Here is a 21,583-nt window from a genome sequence, read left to right as displayed (position 1 = left end):
CAGGGCGGGAGATTTTGCCCTGGACTCAGAGGAGAGAAATGAAACGGAATGAAAGGTAACTAGTTGTGTGGCAAACATAGACCACAATGAACGGGTTGTATAAAGTTACAAGCTAGTCGGGAAACGAGCCAAATGCTTATGGTCTAGGCATTTATTCATAAATAATTAAGTCTCAGAGTCGTTATTCTGGAAAAAGGCTGGGTAGAAAAGCTCTTGGATACATTTGATGTACCACAGGTGGGGCATAGAATCCAAGCTTAGAAAAGTCCCAGGGGAAAGGCGCACCCCCGCGAAAGAGAGCAGGTTACTAGCTCAGTTCCTTTAAGAGAAAGAATCTGCTGGGTAGAGACAGGAACTAAAGCAAACGCAGTTCCTAGGCGCAGCTTCTTGACCAGCTGAACTACAGGGCCCTGGAAGCCTTGCACTTTCAAGGCTGCAGAGAGCGACACTGGTGGTGCATAGACCACCTCTCAGTCGCTCAGGTTCAGCTCTCAGAAGAGACATATCAGAACAGGCAGAAATCAGAGAGCAGGCCCGCCCCGTAGGCCCCTATGAAAGCCTACCCAAGGAAGGGTGGAGCCAGGATCCAGCAGTCTGCTGGAAAGAGCTGAGGGAGCAGACACACCAACTACAGACTCAGGCCCACTCAAGCCCGAGGAACCTGTTCCCTCTCCCTGTGGGCCCAACAACTTCCCAGAGCAGGGGAAGGGTTGGGCATTTGGTGAGGTGCAACTCCCAGTTAAACCCCACAAAAGCGAGACTTGGCTGAGGCCAGCTACAGACGCGTGGGTGGAAACACCTCTTCCCCGTGAGAGAAAGGGCAGGGGTAGGGCTAGTCACAGCGTGGGAAGCAGAAGCCAGACACACTTCGGATCAGGTAAAAAAAAAAAAAAATGTTTAAACTTGTCCTTTAATGCTAAAAAGGTAAGAGACTGAGTATAAAAATTCATAGATATAATTTGAAATTGACAAATTTAAAGAAAGAAGATACAAAGAGGAAAAGGACAATAACAGAGCTTCTGGATATACTGCCATTTTAAATGGCTTAAAGATAGAAACAAAAGAGAAACAGATAAATGTCCTGAAATAAGAACATTACAAATTAAGATTATTGTCATGCTGGCAATCCATATTGTGGTAATCATAGTGGCTTTCTGCACCTTTTCAAAGAAAAGGGCTTTAGAGATACAAAGAAAAAGAAAATAATGAAAAGCAGAGATAGGCCTTGGGATGAAAATTTTAAAAATTTATGAACAAAAATTAGGAAAATACTAAGATAAGAGATACAAGGAAAAGAGAAATATGAAAAATGGGGACAGGCCTAGGAGAAATTTTAAAAATATAAAAAATGGGGAATAAACTAAGAAAAGAGACTGTATAAGGCCAGAGTCTACTACACCATCATATAATGAAAATCAGGACAGTCAGCCAACGGTTGTTAGAAAACCAACCTTGGCCTATCCAGTTAGTGTATACGTGCCAATAGACAGTGGCCATCCTCAAGAAGAATGAGTGGCACCCCATAAATGCCTGGATTTGAAAAAAATTAAAAGAAAGTGCCTCCAATTATAGAATGCATTCTTTGCTTCTGAAACAGGTATTAAATTCTCAGGCAACTTGAAATAGAATTTTCCCCAAAGACTGTAAAGATATGACAAGAACAATGTTAGAACCTGGTCCACAATTACAATGGCATTCATGGTGGAGAGAAGGAGAGAAGCGGCTAAAGAGACAGAACAGAGAAACGGCCAGAGGTGTCAATGTTTTTCAAGATCAGCTGCTTGGTGAAGGAACATAGGCTGAGGTAAAAGTCATATACGGGGAAGCAGCCATGGCATTATGTCACATGGCAGCTTTAAGTGGTTGAGACAAGGGCGAAGAAACAGGAAAAGGACTCTGAACTCAGATTATGCAAAGTCCAAAAGAAACATTCACTGACTTTTTACAAAGATTGACTTCAGCTATAGATAGAAGGGTATCATATCCATAAGCAAGAAAAGCACTGACTTTAGCTTTCAAAAACACTAATGCTCGGGTTGGGGATTTAGCTCAGCGGTAGAGCGCCTGCCTAGCAAGCGCAAGGCCCTGGGTTCTGTCCCCAGCTCCGAAAAAAAGAAAAGAAAAACAAACAAACAAACAAACAAACACCAATGCTGAATGCAAAAGGGTGACAGGCCCCTAAAGGCAAGATCAACACCAAGAGGTTAATGGATTAGAAATACAGTTGATATTAAGTCTCACTCATATGACATGACTTTACTAGACGGGATGAAAAAAGGTCTTGAGAAAAATCCAAAACACCAGATGTTTTAATTGTGGTAAGAAGGGTCATTTCAAAGGGATTGTGGGCAAGGTGTTCCTAGAAACAATGTGTTTTTTTTTTTTTCTTTTTTTTTCTTCTTTTCTTTTTTTTTTGGAGCTGGGGACCGAACCCAGGGCCTTACGCTTGCTAGGCAAGTGCTCTACCACTGAGCTAACTCCCCAACCCCAGAAACAATTTTGTTTTTTTTTTTTTTTTCCTAGAGATTATTCAAAGGGAAGGCCTCAGCCTTCCGGTATATGCAGAAAGTGGCAAAGGCCAACACTGGACTAGTGAATGTGGATCAATAAGAGACAGGCATTAGTTTGGTTATACAGTCCAAATAACTTACAAAAGACAGACAGATGCCTTGCCTGCTCGAACAGAAAGCAGAAAATCATTTTTAGCTGATTCTGCATACCTCATATCCCATGTGTATGTTAATACAGAAATGTATATTACCTGTTAAAGTTTGCATGTTTACAGACACCAATGAAGTTAAAGTGGCTCTAACAAGATTAGCCCTAAAGAATGTTGACACACATTTATTCCAGCTCCTGCTTCATCCAACCTCAGACTACCTCAGTAGCTGTTTCATCAGAACTTGCTTCCAGCACAGCTCTCAAGGGGCTTAGACCAGGTAGTCTAGCCTTACAAACTGTTACAATAAGTACTTCATTTAACCCCTGCACTTTCCCATCACACGGAAACTGGACAATAAATATTACAGCTAGTTTTCTTAAGACTGGCCAATAGCCAAATTTTCTTTGGGTCCCCAAAAGAAAACAACAGCAGGGAACAATTTTACGAGAACAAAGCCCCTATTTCCAAGAGGTCTTTGGATGGTGGGTGTTTGTAGTCATTTAATGGGGATTGGTTAAATTCTTAATGTTCTTGGTAAGGAAGGAAATGAAGGGACGTTAGATTCAGGGATTTCTTCTCCTTTTCTCTATCCTTTTTTTCTGTCCTATCTAGTGTTGGGGGGGAGGGATGAAAGGGAAAATAGAGGTACAGGGATGGTAAGATAAAAGTAGATTATTGAATCTACTTTTATACCAAAGAGCACTAGTAAACCAAATTTTTTTTTTCGGAGCTAGGGACTGAACCCAGGGCCTTGCGCTTGCTAGGTAAGCGCTCTACCAACTGAGCTAAATCCCCAATCCCCAAATATTTTACGTTTAGTATGGACTTTGTATATTGATACAAATTTAAGGTTATATTTTGTATTGTGTATATATATGTATATATATGTGTGTATATATATTATATGTATATATATATATGTTTAAGCTGTTGTTTAGTTCAATTAAGCACATGGTGGCTCACAACCATCTGTAATAAGATCCAATGACCTCTTCTGGTGTGTCTGAAGACAATGACAGCATACTCACATTCATAAAATAAATAAATCTTAAAAAGCTATTACAAACTTTTTAAGATAATTAAGAAATACAAATTAGTCGTCAACCAAATTCATTATTAGATACTAGTATTAGATACTAGTTTAGTTAATTATTAGATAATTTAGTTAATTTAATATTTAGCTAATATTAAATTAGCTTGTTTAGAAACAAGCTTCATTTAGCTTCCTACAGATGTTTTTAAAATTAAGCAGATAGTAGATAGCTAATAACACACAATTCAGATATACCATATACAGACAGATGGTCTTAAGAAACCTCAGAGATGGGGCTGGAAAGATGGCTCAGTGGTTAGAGCACTGTCTGTTCTTCCAGAGGTCCTGAGTTCAATTCCAGCAACTACATGGTGGCTCACAACCATCCGTATTGAGATCCGATGCCCTTTTCTGGCCTGCAGGCATGCAGGCAGGCAGAAAGCTGTATGATGTATACATAATAAATAAATATTCAAAAAAAAGAAGCCTCAGATTTACAGAGTATGGAATTTAGAGATGCCTTATTAATAAAAGGCTGTTTATGACAATGAAATGTCTGCTTCTGAGAGCACCTCAATTCTACTTCAAAGATGAGAAGCATTGAAGAACCTCTGTGGAGTTTGCTTCATGTGTGGAAAGCTAACACTGGGCCAGAAAATGCCCTTGCTTCAACTACAGACAAAATGCTGTTGAAAATGGACAAACAAGATGTAGGCAAGTCAACTGCCAAGCTTTACAAGAACAAGGTAGGCAAGTCCTTCATAATTCCTGCTCCACAGAAAAGTCTGTTGTCTATTCTAGGCCAGAAGGCTGAAGGTAATGCTCCAATGACTCAGAGAAAACTTGGGTGACCGTCCAGGTAGCCACAACCGGTCGTTTCTACAGCTCTGGAAGTTGCTTGGCTCTGCACTTTCTGCATACTCAGGTAATATTTATTCCTTCTCAGGTTTTAAAACTACATAGTCAGAGTCTCACAATTAAGCTTAAGTTTAGGATTTAAGAAAATGTTTTAAGGTCTAAAAAGATATTTTTAGAAATGTAATGCACGTTATGAAAGGAGGTGATTTAAGTAAAGAATTTTGTACTCACCAAAATAGGAAAGATAATGGAATACTTTCTCTAAGGTTGCCAAATACAAATGGACTGGACATTGTGACTAATTCTTACCTGATAGTTTTTGTAATTGTTCTTATTGAATATAGTTTATTATGTTAGAGAAAGAGCCTTTTATTAGACCAAAAAGTGAAGATAATAAAGAGAATCTCTTGTGTATTCTGTGGAAGCATCACCTGTCGATAAAAAGCTGATGGCCAATGAGCTTGGGCAGGATTAGAAGGAGGAACGTCCAACAGAGAGAGAGAGAGAGCTAGGATTCTGGGAAAGAATCAAGGGCAGTAGATTTTTGCCCTGGACTTGGAAGAGATGGACACATGAAACTGAAGAGAGGTAACTAGCCATGTGGCTATATAAGTTACATGCCGGTCAGGGAATAGGCCAAAACTTATGGCCTAGGCATTTATTCATAAATAAAACTCAGAGTTGGTATTCTGGGAACAAAGAGGTAGGGTAGAAAAGCTTCTGGCTATAAGGGGGATGCAAAACAACAATGAGGCAAACTCCACGAATCATATCTCAAAGTTACAGGTTACCAGCTTTTGAGGACTAAAATATAAAGAGCAATAATCAACAGCGAAGTCTTCGGCAAAAGCCTTTAAAAGCTGGGAGAATTCAATTATAAGTTTGGTGATGTTTACCTGAAATCCCAATACTTGAAAGCCTTGAATATTGAGAACTGGAGGCCAGCCTGGGCTACATAGTAAAATCTTGTATCAAAAGAACACAAAACAAAACGAAACAACTCTCATAGTTTTACTGATGTACTTCTAGTTTCTCATAGTTTTACTGATGTACTTCTAGTTTCCCCTTGCTTACTTTAAGCTATTCCAGGATCAGGGATAGACATATGTAGCCCTGAAAGCCACTGCCCAGCCATGTTTAAAAGGATAAGTGCCCAGAGAAGATACAGAGGACAAAGTTAATGCATCCTGCTGTGGATAGTCTGAAGAAACAGAAGTCCAGAATCCCCTGCCTTCAAAATGGTTTTTGTGTATACATGGACAACGCAGGTTCTTAAACTATTCTGTGAGCAGGCACAGGAGCTTGTAACTTGAAAGACACTAGCTGAACCTAGCAAGAGAGATGGCTCGACACCTAATTGCTCTAGCTGAGGATCCAGCTTGGTTCCTTGGTACAGAAGTATAACTGTGATAAAAGACTTTTAATGACCTAGGGAGGAAGGATTATCATAAAAGGGATAGGGAACAGACCCATGGATGAAAATGTTACTTTTTTTGTTGTTGTGACAAAAAAGCCTAACAAGAGCTATTTATGGAAGGAGATTTTGATTCACAGTTTAAGAGTACACCCGTCATCTTGTTGGAAATCATGGTAGCAGGAGCAAGAACAGCTAGTCACTTCACATTCACAGTCAAGAAAGCAGAGAACAAAAAGGGCTGGTCCTTGGTCTTCAGCTTGCTTTCTTCTTTTTACTAAATCCGGAACCCTAGCCCATTGAATGGTGCTGGCTCCCTCTTTGTAAAAAACGACTCCTGGGGCTGGGGATTTAGCTCAGCGGTAGAGCTCTTACCTAGGAAGCGCAAGGCCCTGGGTTCGGTCCCCAGCTCCGAAAAAAAAAAAACCAAAAAAAAAAAAAAAAACCCAAACGACTCCTTTACATATATGCACAGAGATCTGCCTCCTAAACAGCTCTTGAACCTATCCAGCTGATAATCAATATTAATTATCACATAGAGTAAGAGAAAGCACATCTGTGTTGATGGATGCAAAAGAAAGGAGAAACGAATCACAGGAGTGAGATGGTGATACAGGCAGAGAGGATAAGCTGCAAACATTATTGTGAGAATGTAACAGTGAGGAGACAGGCAGATTACTATTCTCTGCCTTATGCACATTTGGGCCACAGTAGCAGAAAAGTTCTGTTGAAAATGAATTACTGAAAGTGAAACATGATGATGTTATTCCTAATTTTCTGGGGAATCTTTTTTTTTAAACAAATTATTTATTTTACATGTATGCGTACACTGCAGCTGTCTTCAGACACACCAGAAGAGGATATCAGATCTCATTACAGATGGTTGTAAGCCACCATGTGGTTGGTTGCTGGGATTTGAATTCAGGACCTCTGGAAGAACCGCCAGTGCTCTTAACCACTGAGCCATCTCTCCAGCCCTTTTCTGGGGAATCTTTAACTAAAATCCATGCTGTAGTATATGAAAATCAGCTACCAATTAGAGTGTGAGGTAGCCAATAACTTAGAACACAGTAAAGCCAGCACCTTTCAAGTAATAGTAAGCCTTTCTGCTTGGTCACAAAATAACAAAATAACCAAGAACTTATCTGACAACATGGAGTCAGGAATTCCTAAGGAATGGAATATGGGCTATGTATAAAAAAAAAAAGAGTTGAGTACAAGCACGCGCTAATCCACGCTCTCTACTCTTGACTGTGCACATGACTAGCTGCTTCAAGTTTCTGCCACCAGACTTCTGAAAAAATGTGGACTACAACCTGGAATTGTGAGCTAAATAAACCCTCTCTCCCTTAAGTTGCTCTTGCTAGGATATTTTAATAGAGCGACAGGAAACAAAACTAAGACATACAACATTCAAATCTTTTTTTTTTTTTTTTTTTGGAGCTGGGGACCAAGCCCAGGGCCTTGCGCTTGCTAGGCAAGCACTCTACCACTGAGCTAAATCCCCAAGCCCAACATTCAACTCTTTACAAATAATATTTACACTTATAAAAATACTTTTGACTGTTAGTGTGGTAGTATACACTGTAATCTCAGCACCTGAAGGGATGTGAAGACTGAATAGAAGCCCAAGACCAATGCCAGCCTAGGCTACTTAGCAAAACTCTGTCTCAGCTATGAACAGACACCATGACCAAGGCAGCTCTTGTAAGGACAGCACTTAATTGGGGCTAACTTACAGGCTCCGAGTTTCAGTAATTATCATCAAGGCAGGAACATGGCAGCATCCAGGCAGGCACAGTACAGGAGGAAGTGAGAGCTTAACATCTTCATCCGAAGGCTGCTAGCAGAATATTCGATTCCAGGCAGCTAGGAGGAGGGTCTTAAGTCCATGCCCACAGTTACACGCCTACTCCAACAAGGCCACACCCCCTAATAGTGCCACTCCCTGGGCCAAGCATACGGAAACCATGACAACAACATAATATACCAAGAAATTCTATTAGAACAGTGTAGACTACATCTACTTAAAAATTCTGGGACACACATTCAGAGTGGTGCAAATGCTGCCTTTCTTTATCTTACTCATTTTGGGAGGGTTAGGGTGAGGGTTAGGGTTATAAAAGGGAGGTTAAGACACACTTTTGGTAATGAAAAGCAAGAGGGTACAAGAACTCATAAAACACCATAAATGACACAGAGTGTTTTAATGGAATATATTCCGAGAGAAAACTTATAGAAGTGGCATCAGTTCTGCCCTTATAGCCTAGCCTGAGGCTGCTCTTCAGAGAAATTCATGCTGAATACATAGTTACCCAGTATATTCCACTTAAGGATTATCTTCAAAGAAGCAAATGAACATGCATTCAGAGTGCCTGACTCCCTGCAACTATTGTCAGAAACCAAGTGATCACATCCAATCCGACATATAGCCTAGAATCAGGTGTAACAACAAAAACCATGATAAACTCAAAGATGTGCCAAATTTCAAAGGGGCATTACGACACACCATATTCCAAACAGACACGCTGAAATTGAGATTTAACCAATTAAGCCGTTTCATTGTACATACTTTCGGAGTTGCCAGGTGGAGTTCTCTGAACCTTTATTGATTCAGAGTGCTGCCCATTCATAATCATTTCTTTGATTAAAATCTACTCAACCCAATTTGTTTAATAGTTTAGTGTCAGGAGTGGGGTCTAAAGTAGATGTCCCAAGAGGACAGTCCTCAAACCCCCAGACCCAGAGCCAAGTGAAGGTACTGAGCAAAAGCACTGTGTCCATTGCTCTCCAAAAGCAAACAGAATCAAGGGTGAGTTCTCTTTCTAAATGAAGCAATACAAATTTGTGTTTTGAGCTCATTTACTTAAGTGACTTTTTTTTTATTGAACTGCACCCAAGATTAAATAGTACATATCTAGAGGCCTCAGGTATATATGCCTTTTCAAAAGGAATTTCTACACTGCTGAGTTTGAGAACCAATACATGCAATCCTGAAACTTAGGAAGCTAAGGCAGGATGATGAGTTCTAGGCCAACCTTGGTTACATAGTAAGATCCTATTGAACATTTCCCTTCTCCCCAATACAAAGTCTGAGTTTTTAGGTTTTCTAGCATGAGGATGGAAATCTAAAGTTGAGGGAGGCTAAGGGAAACCTGCACAAACAAGTTCTCAGGCATAGCAAAACAAATTAGAAAGATTTGCCTCCAGTTTTTTACTGCTCAGAGACTAAAAATAACTAGGATCACTGACAAACTGCAGGAAAACAACTGCTTCCAGCAGCTGGGATTCAAAGATTTGTCAAATGATACGCCAGTCACTCATAACTGCTGCCTTCCTGTGTTCACTGGACACTATGCTCCTTAAAAGGTCAAAGGGTAAGATTTCAACTAGATCCACAAGAAAAAACCCAAAACAAACAAACAAACAAACAACAACAACAACAACGATGAAGGAAGCCCCACAGTCAAATATAAAAGGAAGGTTAAGACACAGCTTTTATTACCTTTGGTATTGAAAAGCAAGAGGGTATGAGAATATATTGTTTAAAGAAAAAGCAACTTTTGAGCTAGAGAGATGATGGCTCAGCAGTTGAGAACATTTGTTGTTCTTCCAGAAGACACAGGTTTGATTCCCAGCACCACAAAGCAGTTAGCTCACAAACTGATAACCACAGCTGTAGGTGACTTGATGTCCTCTTCTGGCTCCGAAGTCACCAAGCACACATATGGATCAGGCAAAACACCCTTCCTTACATGTAAAATAAAACTTACTTAAAGAAAAAGTAATTTTGTTCCGAAATAATTGTCCCCAATGACTAGTTGTTTTAATCTGAAAAGAAAAAATGAATATAAAAATAACAGGGTTAAAGAGATGGCTCAGCAGTTAAGAGCACTGACTGCTCTTCCAGAGTTCAATTCTCAGCAACCACAGGTGGTTCACAACCATCTGTAATGGGATCTGATGCCCTCTTCTGGTGTCTGAAGACAGCTACTGTGTACTCACATACATAAAATAAATAAATCTTAAAAAAAATAGCCTATGAATGACAAAGTTGCAGATTTACAGGAGATAAATTCTTAAAGAGCTGGTGTACATGATGCTAAGATTAGAAGAAAACAGTTTGAGTTTTTCATAAAATTCAGTGAGCTGAGAGGTTCAGAGCATGCACAGCTCTTGCAGAGAACCATGGTTCAGTTTCTAGCACCCATATGGTGGGTCACAACCATCATTAACTCAAGTTCAAGGGGATCCAACACATATATGTATGCAGGCAAAACACTGGTACATACAAAATTCAATCTAAAATGATTTTACAATGAGGCAATTTTTAAAATTTACTTCTGGAGTCTTTAATGATTTCAACCATTAACTAACTGTTTGTTAAATGAACAGTGACTTGTGATTTGCTTTAAATGTTCTAAATTCTAGGTTTTTGTTTTTTTGGGTTTTTGATAAACTTCTCAAAATATTTCTCTCTAGGCCTGGCTATGTAGTCCAAGCTGGTCTCAAACACTCAAATCTTCCACCTTAGCCTCATGGATGGGAGCTGTGGGCATGTATCACATATCCAGTCTCAAAAATAAAAATTTTAAATTAAGTCTTTTTATTGCTCTTTAACTAACTTTAAAATTCCCCAGGTGGATTCTTAGAAGATTTCAAAAGGATACTTAAATGTATGCTGCCATCCTTCCTGTCTGCCATGGCGATATTAGACTAAACCTTTGAAACTGTAAGCTAGCCCCAACTGAGTATTTTCCTTTTTTTTTTTTTTTTTTTGGTTCTTTTTTTCAGAGCTGGGGACTGAACCCAGGGCCTTTCACTTCCTAGGCAAGCGCTCTACCACTGAGCTAAATCCCCAACCCCGAGTATTTTCCTTTTTAAGAGTTGTCTTGATCATGTGTCTTTTTACAGCAACAGAAACTTAACTTAGACATACTTGTAATCCCAGCCATGGAAGTAACAGTCAGCAACACCAAGAAATCAAGGCCATTGTGGGGTACAATAGACCTTATCTCAGAAAGTGATATTAAACTTCTCTTTACAACAGATGAAGACCATTAGAAAAAATCAACTACAAATAAAAACAAAAACAAACAAGGAACTCATAACTGGTCAAAGTGCCAAGAGGAACTAACTAATGATGGCTTTTCAGCCCGGCTGATACACCTACAACCCACTCCTGCCCCTACGACACCAGAGACATCTTGGGAAAGGGAGTAGAAAGGTTATAAGTGGTTATCTAATACTAAGTGGTCAGCCCTGGAATCTTTATGTACAAGTAACACTAAACAGACTGTGCAGGCTGTGTTTATATTTTCTTTTTTTTTTTTTCAAGATTAATCTGGAACATAAGATTCTTTTTTTTTGAATTATTTATTTATTTTATGTATACGAGTACACTGTAGCTGTCTTCAGACACACCAGAAGAGGGCATCAGATCTCATTACAGATGGTTGTGAGCCACCATGTGGTCGCTGGGAATTGAACTCAGGACCTCTGGAAGAGCAGCCAGTGCTCTTAACCACTGAGCCATCTCTCCAGCCCGTGTTTATATTTTCTATATTTGTGTGTAACAATAACCAAGAGAAAGTGGCCATAACTTCAAGAGGGAGTAAGGTACAGGTGTGGGTGTTGGAGAGACTTGAGGAAATAAAAGAGAAAAAATTATGTAGTTGCATTGTAATTAAAAGTATATAATTACAGCTCAGTCTACATATACACAATGAGGTCCAGGACAACTCAGACTTCAAACATACATCTCATAAAAACCCAAAACGAATAAATTAAACTATGTCTTGTTAAATCATGAGACACACTGTCGATTCATACTAAAATCCGGGCGGTGGTGGTATAAGCCTTTAATCCCAGCACCCAAGACGTAGAGGCAGACTGTTCTCAGGGACTAGGCCTTTCCAGTCTACATGGCAAGTTCGACACTGAGAATCTGTCTCAACCAAAAAAACATAAGAAAGAAAAAGAAAAAAATACTAAAACTTATGTGAGACTCATATTATTGTGTATTGACGTGTTTCAGGTATTATAAGGAATTAACAAAAATACAGCAGTGCTGGTAATGATAATGATCAGCATTATCATTTCATAATTCTAGCTCCCTGAAAATGTTATAACCACAGAAAAAATCACATTTTCTTGTGAACTGTGTCATTAGTGTAATGAGTCCTCATATTCCATCATGTCACTTTAATTAAGTCTTGACATCTATAGGTGTTTATCATGGCACTTCCTTGAACTATAACAGGTATTTCATTTTTAATGACATTCATGGAAGAGATAGCATATTTTTTACTTTGAAAACATTCTAGTGGGGAGGTGATTACAAGTTGTGCAGGGAGCTCCATGGGTGCAACTTTCCTGAGTGATCACTCATGTAGGGTAGGGTAAAGACCCAGAGCTGCCTTTGAGTACCCACGATCCTATGTTCTTTGAGGAAGGAGGATCAGCCTGAAGGGTCTGAGAATGAGAAAGTGGTTCTTTTCACCAGAGAGGTTGCTGCAAGGACGGGAAGCTGAAAATGTGACTAATATCCTGCTGCCAGTTTGCAAGCAGAGTCAACACGTCAAGCAAGATCACGAGAAAGGGAAGCAGACCCTAATGTATCACATTTAGAGCCAACTTCCCCACTGCACTTGTGATTTACACAATAAATGTCCTCTATTGTACAACTAATGCTTTTTAGTCAGGTTCACTATCTAACCCAGACTGGCTTTGAATTCACAATTTTTTATGCTTCAGTCTCCACAATTCTTTAGGTTATTAGAAGTGTTTTGCTGGGGTTGGGAATTTAGCTCAGTGGTAGAGCACTTGTCTAGGCGCAAGGCCCTGGGTTCGGTCCCCAGCTCCGGAAAAAAAAAAAAAAAAAGAGTGTTTTGCTGCTTAGACAGGCTGTAAAACCTAATAATCTAATTTAGAGGTTTGAGAAAAGAGAAAAGGATCGTCTTATTTGCAGACAAAATATACTCATTAGGGTGATTTAATTAAAAAAAAAAAAAAGCAAAACCATACCAATGGACAAGAATTTCTAAAACTTATCCAGATATGCCTACTGGAAGTAGAGGCAGGAAGAAGAGTTCAAAGTCGTCCTCAGGCTACATAGCAAGTTTAAAATCAGACTGGGAAACACAAAATCCTGTCTCAAAAAATATAAAGAAAGGAAAAAAAAAGTGTGGGTAAGTGCTTTATTTTTATTTTATGTGCACTGGTGCTTTACCTGTATGTCTGTCAGTGTGAAGACGTCATATACTGGAGTTACAGACAATTGTGAGCTGCTGTGTGGATGCTGGGAATTGAACCCAGTCCTCTGGAAGAACATTCAGTACTCTTAACTGCTGAGCCATCTCTCCGTCCCAGATAACTGCTTTAAAATTGTTTTTTAGAATGGGGGTGAGTGGTGGGAAGACTGGAAAGCTGGCTTACAGTCAAGGCTGCTCTTCCAGAAGACAGTGATTTGATTCCCAGGACCCACATGTTGAGTCACAGCTGTATGGAACTCCAGTTCCAGCCAACTCAACATCTCTTTGCTGGCCTCCACTGATACCAGGCACACAAAGCAGTGCATAGATATAACATCCAAAACCACAAAATAAACTAAAATGGTTTGTATAAAACACTGGCTTCTCAAAACGCTTAGTTTTAATAATATAATGAACCATAAGCGATACATTTCTGACACCTGCTAGATAAACTAGACACTTAAGAGGGATTTCACCCAAACGCAACCCTCAGGACATGTCTTTTGGTTCCTTCTCAAACTGGAAGCAAGGGCAAAGCTGTAACAGGAGCTAAATAAAGGGCTTTAAGAAAATCTGTCCCGGGCTGGAGAGATGGCTCAGTGGTTAAGAGCACTGACTGCTCTTCCAGAGGTCATGAGTTCAATTCCCAGCAACCACATGGTGGTTCACAACCATCTGTAATGAGATCTGGTGGCCTCTTCTGGCCTGCAGTCACATATGCAGGCAGAAAGCTGTACATAAAATAAATAAATAAATCTTTAAAAAAAAAAAAAAGAAAAAAAAGAAAAAGAAAATCTGTCCCCTTATGAGGTGCACCTACGCCAAGTCTCACGGTGCTGCTAGGCTGAACAAAAGGCAAAAGAGTTATACTACATCAGGCATTTAGACAAAATAGCATCAAACAAAACTAAGTAAGGATTTACCCTTTTATTTGCCCAAATATCAAAAGGAAATAAAATTTGATAATGTATGTTAATTATATCTACATTCTAACAGACTTTGTCAAAGAAAAATTTCAATAAAATGGACTCCTGTTTAACAGAGAAACTCAATAAGCCTGCTAAGTCTTTCCTGTATGAAGAGAAAATAAAGGCAGGCAACAGCACCTTCTTCCTTCATGGAACTCAGGCCACTCCTCCTGTTCTCATCCTCCACCTCAGATGAGAAGCTTGCAGTCTTAAGACTTTTAGACCCTTGACTCATAACCTGCCCTTTAAGGTTAACTCAGATCGATAACACCATGAGATATCTGATTGTGTTCTTCACTGTTACATATGCCACTTGATGAAAATGAACAGCCATGGGGTTGGGGATTTAGCTCAGTGGTAGCGCGCTTGCCTAGCAAGCCCAAGGCCCTGGGTTTGGTCCCCAGCTCCGGAAAAAAAAAAAAAAAAAAAAAGGAAAAAGAAAATGAACAGCCATTAGGCATTTCTCTAAGATGGCCACGCTTCTTTCCCAAGATAGCCTGAATGGTACACACCTGACACCATCACCAGCAAATCCTCATTCCGATCCTCTGACTCACTAGGATTGTAACCTTATAGCCAATAGGCAAGCATTCCTTATAACTCATAAAAGAACTCTACATATTGTATCTTATAAAGCAACATGGGAGTGTGTGTGCAAGTTTAATGTTTAGCAATTAAACTGACAATAAAATCACCAACAATTCAGGATAATGAGTAAGCTTCACGTATTCACAGATCCAAGGAATACCAACTGAGTATTCATAGTATCTCACAAATCTAAAAATACTAGCTGGGTTCAAAATATCTAGAAATAAAGATAAAGTTGCCTACCACAAACTAAATGTCACTTGTGAAAAACATGCAGTGATTATAGAATGCAATAAAAGAGCACATACAGATTGGTGAGAGGAAACGCATCATGGAAGAATTTTCAGTGATCTCTCTCAAACCTAGCCTTACTCTTTTTTGGTTTTGTTTTGTTGAGACAAAGTTTCTCTGTACAACAGCTGTGTACTCTCTGGCAGTCCTGGAACCTTCTTTGTAGACCAGACTGACCTTAAACTCACAAAGATCCAGTGCCTCTGCTGGGATTAAAGGCAGCCATAAGATACTTTGTTTCTGTAATTTTGATATAAAATATCAATGTTGTGAAACTCAAAATTTGAAGCAGTTTTTACTTGTTTAAAAAAAAAAACCAAAAAACCAACCCTACACTGAGGGCTAGATAGCTCACTGGGTAAGAATATTTACTCTGCAAGCATGAAGTCATATTTGAATCCCCAGGACTCAACCTGCTTTAAAGTCTGGCATAGTTTAGTGTACCTCTAACCCCAGTACCAGGAGCAAAGTCAAGTAGATCCTATAAACTTACTAGCCAGACAGCCAGAGGGAATTTCTGGGTCAGAGAGGCTCAATGTAATAAGATCTACAGAACCTATATTCTGTTGTGGCCTTTGTATACACACAGAAGGGTACATTTATTTATGCATGTTAGTCCATGTACCATACCCACATAACTCCACAATACACAACAAGTTAAAAACAAAATCCATACCTAATGGTGGTTTGAATAGTATGGTCCCCATAGACTTGTGTGTTTGACTGCTTGGTCCACAGGGAGTGGCATTATTAGGAAGTATGGCCTTGTTGGAGGAGGTGTGCACTTTGGAGGTGGGCTATGAGTCTCTTATGCTCAGGGTATGCCCAGTGTGGCACATAGTCTCTCCTTGCTGCCTATGTATCAAGATGTAGAACTCTTAGCTCCATCTCCAGCACCATGTCTGCATGCACGCTGCCATGACAATAATGGACTAAACCTCTGAAACTATAAGCCAGCCCCAATTAATGTTGTTCTTTATAAGAGTTGCTATGGGGTTGGGGATTTAGCTCAGTGGTAGAGCGCTTGCCTAGGAAGTGCAAGGCCCTGGTTAGGTCCCCAGCTCCGAAAAAAGAACAAAAAAAAAAAAAAAAAAAGAGTTGCTATGTGCCAAGGTTGGACCCCCAGTGCAGGGGAATATTGGGGGGGGGGCAGTAAAGGGGATGGATTGGGGGAATATCTGTATGGGGGAAGGGGAGGGGATAGAGGCTTATGGACAGAAAACCGGGAAAGGGAATAACATTTGAAATGTAAGTAAAGAATTATATCTAATAAAAAAATAGTAAGAGTTGCTATGGTCACAGGGTCTCTTCACAGCAGTAAAACCCTAACTAATACACCTATTAAATATCATGTATTAAGAATAAAGAACACAAACTTTTCATTAATAAATGAACTCAAGTTAACGCAAAGTGTCAGGAGGAGCAAAACCCATACTAATGGTTGTTGGGTGATTTAATCCTTAAATCTTTCTGTTTAGTTGCCAGTTATCAGATTAGCTGTTAATCCTTGTCAGGGTTGCCATCAGAGGCAACCCTGGCACAGTAGCCCAGGCTCTAAGATTAAAAATGTTTCAGGGGTAGTTTTTTGTTTTGTTTTTTTAAAACAAAATACGGCCATCACCATTTTGAGCAGCTTTGTCATTTCTATTGAGGAAGTGAAATACCTTCTATTTATCATTTCTTTGCTTCTGTTAACAGGTAGATATGATGGGAAAATTCCCCCTCATTTTATAGAGTACAGAGAGAGACCCAGAGACAGAAGGAGCTGTGGTGGTGTGAGCTCTAACCTTGTCCCCTTTCAGGAGGGAGAGTCTAGCAGATTCTACTGATGTACAGATGAGGGAAGTAGAGCAAAACTGTGGCTCTGCCCAATGCGGCTTTAAACCCACCACTCAGATTCTATAGTACACAATAATAGGCCTCATTTTAGGAGTGTACTTTTACCCTTTCTTTGAGGTATAGAGCTTATAAAATCCAGGTCTTGGCACATGCTAGACAACCACTCTCTTATCTGCACCTTCAGTCCTGATTATTACATTTTTAAATTTTAAATTTACTATATCATACCTGAAAACTTCCAGCAGCCATTACAGGAACACTAGAGGTCCTCATAACGCAGAACTGATGCTTATGCTTTATGTCCATAGGAACAGCTCCTAACCAGCTCCCTAAGATTTCAGGAGTTTATTTCTTTACTGGAGAAGAGTAACTGCTTTCATTTGCTGATAGTTTGCTCACAGTATCACACACTTCAAATCCCATACCTCATGCTCTGCTGTCAGAAGCAAACTTCTAAAACTACTGCATCGTAAGTCATTTACTGGACAAGCACCTGTGAGCACCATGCACCTGGGCCTTAAAGATACAACTCTGGCAAGTTTATGGGACACTATAGGCTATAGGTGTTTAACAAACAGAAGAAATCAGGCTCAGAAGCCTTGGGTTCAATTGAAGCTCTAAGTCTGATTAAGTTAGATCTTCAGCAAAGGAGGTTGTCGGGGTGAGTCTACAACTATACCCAGAAGCATCACTCTCTAAAACACTCTTGGGTTAAAGTGGATAGAACTGCGCAGCGTGCGCCCAACACTGAACCACACATTAACAGAATTGTTCTCAGTAATACAGAGAAATCAGGTTGGTGAGATGGCCCAGCAGTTAGGAACGCTAGCTGCTCTCCTAGAGGTTCTGAGTTCAATTCCTGGCAACCATCAGATCAGATGCCCTCTTCTGGCATGTAGGTGTACATGTAGACAGCACACATCCACATTTAAAAGATGCATAAATAAATTTTAAAAAATACAGTGAATTCTAGCTATTCTTCTAAACTTAGATGGGAAGGAAGCAAAGGCCTTTGAAAGAATTATAGAGTCATCCAGTCACAAAGAAGTCTCTACTGGGTTGTCACAGCACTAATGAGCTTTCAGCTAGGGCAACTGCTCACTCTTATGCTGGGTGTTGTGGTAATAGCCTATGATTCCAGCCCTTTGCCAGGCTGAAGCAGGGGGAACACAAGCTGCAAGTTAGCTTGAACTATACCAAGATCCTGCTCACAAAAACAAAACCTCTCCACAATAACTAAAGAATCAGAAGACTTTTTATCACCATTACCTCAAGTCAAGACAAGTAACCAAAGACAAAAAAAATTTTTTTTTCCTTTTTTTCGGAGCTGGGGACCGAGCCCAGGGCCTTGCGCTTGCTAGGCAAGTGCTCTACCACTGAGCTAAATCCCCAACCCCGACAAAATTTCTAAGAGTTTTGTTTTTTTTTTTAACCAGTAGCATATCTTTTAAAAAATTTAAACTCTGAAAAACCATAAATCAAAAGTTACAAAGAAGTCTGGAGAGATGGCTCAGTGGTTAAGAGCACTGATTGTTCTTCCAAAGGTCATGAGTTCAATTCCCAGCAACCACATGGTGGCTCACAACCATCTGTAATTGGATCTGGTACCTTCTTCTGGTGTGTCTTAGGATAGCAAGAGTGTACTCATATAACTAAAATAAATAAATCTTAAAAGAAAAAAAAAGTTACAAAGAGCTGGCTGATGGTAATGCACACCTTTATTAAGCCTTGCACTTGGAAGGCAGAGGCAGGTGGATCTCTAAGTTCAAGGCCTGCACAGTAAATAGGTCGAGTTGCAGGGCAAGCCACAGAGAAAAACCAACCCTTGGCCCACACCCCCCAAAAAGTTGTTAAGTGATTTTACAGGGAAGTCTAAGCCCTTTCTAATACCCTCTTAACTTACTGCCTTTTTTTTTTCCCAAAAGGGGCAGGGGAAAGTTGGTGGCTCTGTCGGTCCTTGAGGATAGAGAAGCCTAGTGACTCTCATGCGTTCAGTACTCACTAGTTGACTTCCTGGTGAAAGGGCAATAGCCCAGCTGCTACTAGTCTCATTTCCATTCATTTGATAAGTATTTACTGGGCACATACTAACTGACTATCCTAAAAAGACAAAACAAAACCTTAACTAAAAAGCAGTGTTAAATACATTAACACATTAAACGAGTGTCAAGCCCTGTATGCATTAAGGAGGGGAAACGCCAAGCAGAGCTTAACAGTTGACAGCAGGCTAGTTACAGTACATAGTGGAATAACAGAGTAGAAATGAAGGGAATCTCACTGAACAGGAACAAGTGACTGGTCAAGGAAAAAAAAAAAAAAAGAATTGAGAACTTAAACTGGTTAAGAGACTAGCAAGGACTAGGTGGGGCAAAGAGATTGTGAGGCTTGGAGCATAAAGAATCCAACGACAGGCGCCCTGTTCCCAAACCCATCTGCATTTAGAGGCTTCACTGGCTCCACACTTGCGGTCCACACAGACAAGGCCATCTAAGTATGAAAACACTGATACAGGTAACAGAATCATAACACACATTAGGTTAGAACTGCGGGAAGTCCTGGCTTTAAATGTCACCCAACAAACAGATCACGCTTTCCTTAAAGAAAGCAAATAAATGAACAAAATTATCCTACGATTAGAATTTTGTCTTTAGGCAACCATGACAATATATAGGTCAATACAAGTCTTTGTGCTATTAAGTAACGTTTTGATGTTTAAACAGACAAATCACCAGCAATTCTGACACACTGCCTATAAAGGATGATCAGCTGAGCGTCCAACAAACGGCGACCCAATTTCCCCAAAATCCAATCTGAAAACAAATTAAAGCTACCTTTTGCATTATTTTTCCGAAGATGCACTTAATGAATTCGGAGAAATCATCTCCTAGACACAAGGAAAAACAAGTTTTTAATCCAACTATATAACACAAGTTGGAGCCTGAACGGATAAGTCCCTAATTCTCTCCCCCAAAGAGCACGACACAAAAGCGTCTCTTAAAATGACGTTGCGAGGCATATAGTTTTTTTTTTTTTATGTCAAATGCTTTTAAAACTTACAACTATGAGGCAATTTTCTGCTTCCCCGAATGTGAACAAGCCTCGGAGCCTTCACTGCCCGCCTCCCTACACCAGCTTCTGCGTTCCGGGAGCCGCGGAGGCGGCCGCGCGTGCGAACCTGGGTTGGCCCGGAAAGCCTCGTCCCCGCGCCGCCCCGCCGTGCGCAAGGTCGAGCAGGGCCTAGCGGTGCCCAGGGTCCCGCTCGCCGCCGCTGCTGAGGGTCGCCGCCATTTCCGGCTGCGGGCAGCTTTCACCACCTCCTTCTGCGGCGTCCTCGCCCCACTTCCCCTCCTCTTCACCCGGCTCCCGCGGCCTGAAACCCGCGGCCCCACCTAATTTGAGGGCCGCCCGAGAGGAAGCTCACCTGTCGGCACGCCCGCCCGTCCACCTGTTCCGCGGCTCCGCTTTCCGTACCCGGGCTGTGCTGGGTAGCGGGCCGGCCTACTGCTCGGCCTGAGGATCCCGGGCGGCGACAGCCGTAGCAGCGGCAGAGGACGGCGGAAGCAACACTGGCGGCAGTAAGAACGCGCACGCTCACGCACTGGCAGAGCGCGCCCCCGGAAAAAGACGTGAGTTCTGGCAGGTCAGAGCCCGCTGCGCAAGCGCCTAGAACCTAAGGCTGAGGCCCCGCCCATAGTTGGAGCCTCTGTGGCAGGGCCGTACGAGAGCTCCGGAGCTACGGGCGAATGCTCCGGTAGAACTTGGTCCGCGAAAGGCCGTGCCCTAATCGACGATCAATGGGAAGGGTTAAAACGGTGGGTGGAGCCTGCAGCCACTAAGCCGGAAGCTACAGCCAGCAGGCGGAGGCAGGGCCTAGGTGTGCGGGTCCACCACCGGCTCTGGAAAGCAGGCAAGTAGAAGTACTCCGCGAGTAAAACTGCTCGACTTGCGTTTAAATTTGTTCAGTACTTCATTTAAGCCTCAAAAAATTTATTACTACTTACCAAAAGAACTAGAGAGGGAGGCCGCAGGGAGAGGGAGACCTGTATCTTCATCTATAGGTATTGCCTTGGGACTGGCATTTTTGTTCATCCCTGGAGACCACCGAGAAAAGACTTCTTTCCTGCCTGCCTCCCCAGTCACTGAAAAACCAACCGCCATTATTTAGCGATCCTCTAGGAATCACCTGCAATGATATAAGGACTTTTCTGCCCACTCTGTCTCGTACAATCCTTGTTCTGTTCACTTACTAAAAAGAAATATGGTCACCCTTACCTACTACTCTTTAACAAACAATACCATTTCAAGTGATGTGCTTTTATTCCAGAGATACCAAAACAGTCTTCACGACAATGCAATACACACACACACACATTTCCTAAATATATAAATACAACCTGTTAAATCTGTATGTTAAATTGTGTGTGTGTGTGTGCTTTCAAGGCTGACCATTTGGTATGGGATAACCAATTATTATGCTCTTCCCTAGGAAAGATTATTTCTCCGGCTCTCAGAATTCCTTAGTTACCTGTATTTCTTTTTTTTTTTTTTTTTTCTCTTTTTTTTTTTTTTTTCGGAGCTGGGGACCGAACCCAGGGCCTTCCACTCGCTAAACAAGCGCTCTACCGCTGAGCTAAACCCCCAACCCCGTTACCTGTATTTCTTAATCTAGGATTGAGA

At 40.9% G+C, this 21,583-nt stretch overlaps 1 protein-coding gene across 5 annotated transcripts in view; it reads right to left on the bottom strand.

Annotated features, from left to right (window-relative positions):
• Dnajc5 (DnaJ heat shock protein family (Hsp40) member C5) overlaps nucleotides 1–20,508 on the bottom strand; it is a 35,928-nt gene extending 15,420 nt beyond the window's left edge. For 2 of the 5 annotated variants that reach the window (XR_004388073.1, XM_032904994.1), the window contains exon 1: nucleotides 20,328–20,506. The gene's annotated coding sequence lies outside the window, so the exon portion shown is untranslated. Of the gene's footprint in view, nucleotides 1–19,737; nucleotides 19,791–19,963; nucleotides 20,070–20,327 lie in introns of those variants that run through there. The other 3 variants (XM_032904996.1, XR_004388074.1, XM_032904997.1) reach the window with 3 other exon arrangements.
• Nucleotides 20,509–21,583: the final 1,075 nt, after the last annotated feature.

This window comes from Rattus rattus, chromosome 5 (assembly GCF_011064425.1).
Source record: "Rattus rattus isolate New Zealand chromosome 5, Rrattus_CSIRO_v1, whole genome shotgun sequence".
In the NCBI taxonomy this organism is placed as follows: domain Eukaryota; kingdom Metazoa; phylum Chordata; class Mammalia; order Rodentia; family Muridae; genus Rattus; species Rattus rattus.
Note: the sequence above shows the minus strand (reverse complement) of the source record. Positions and strands in the feature narration are given on the sequence as shown.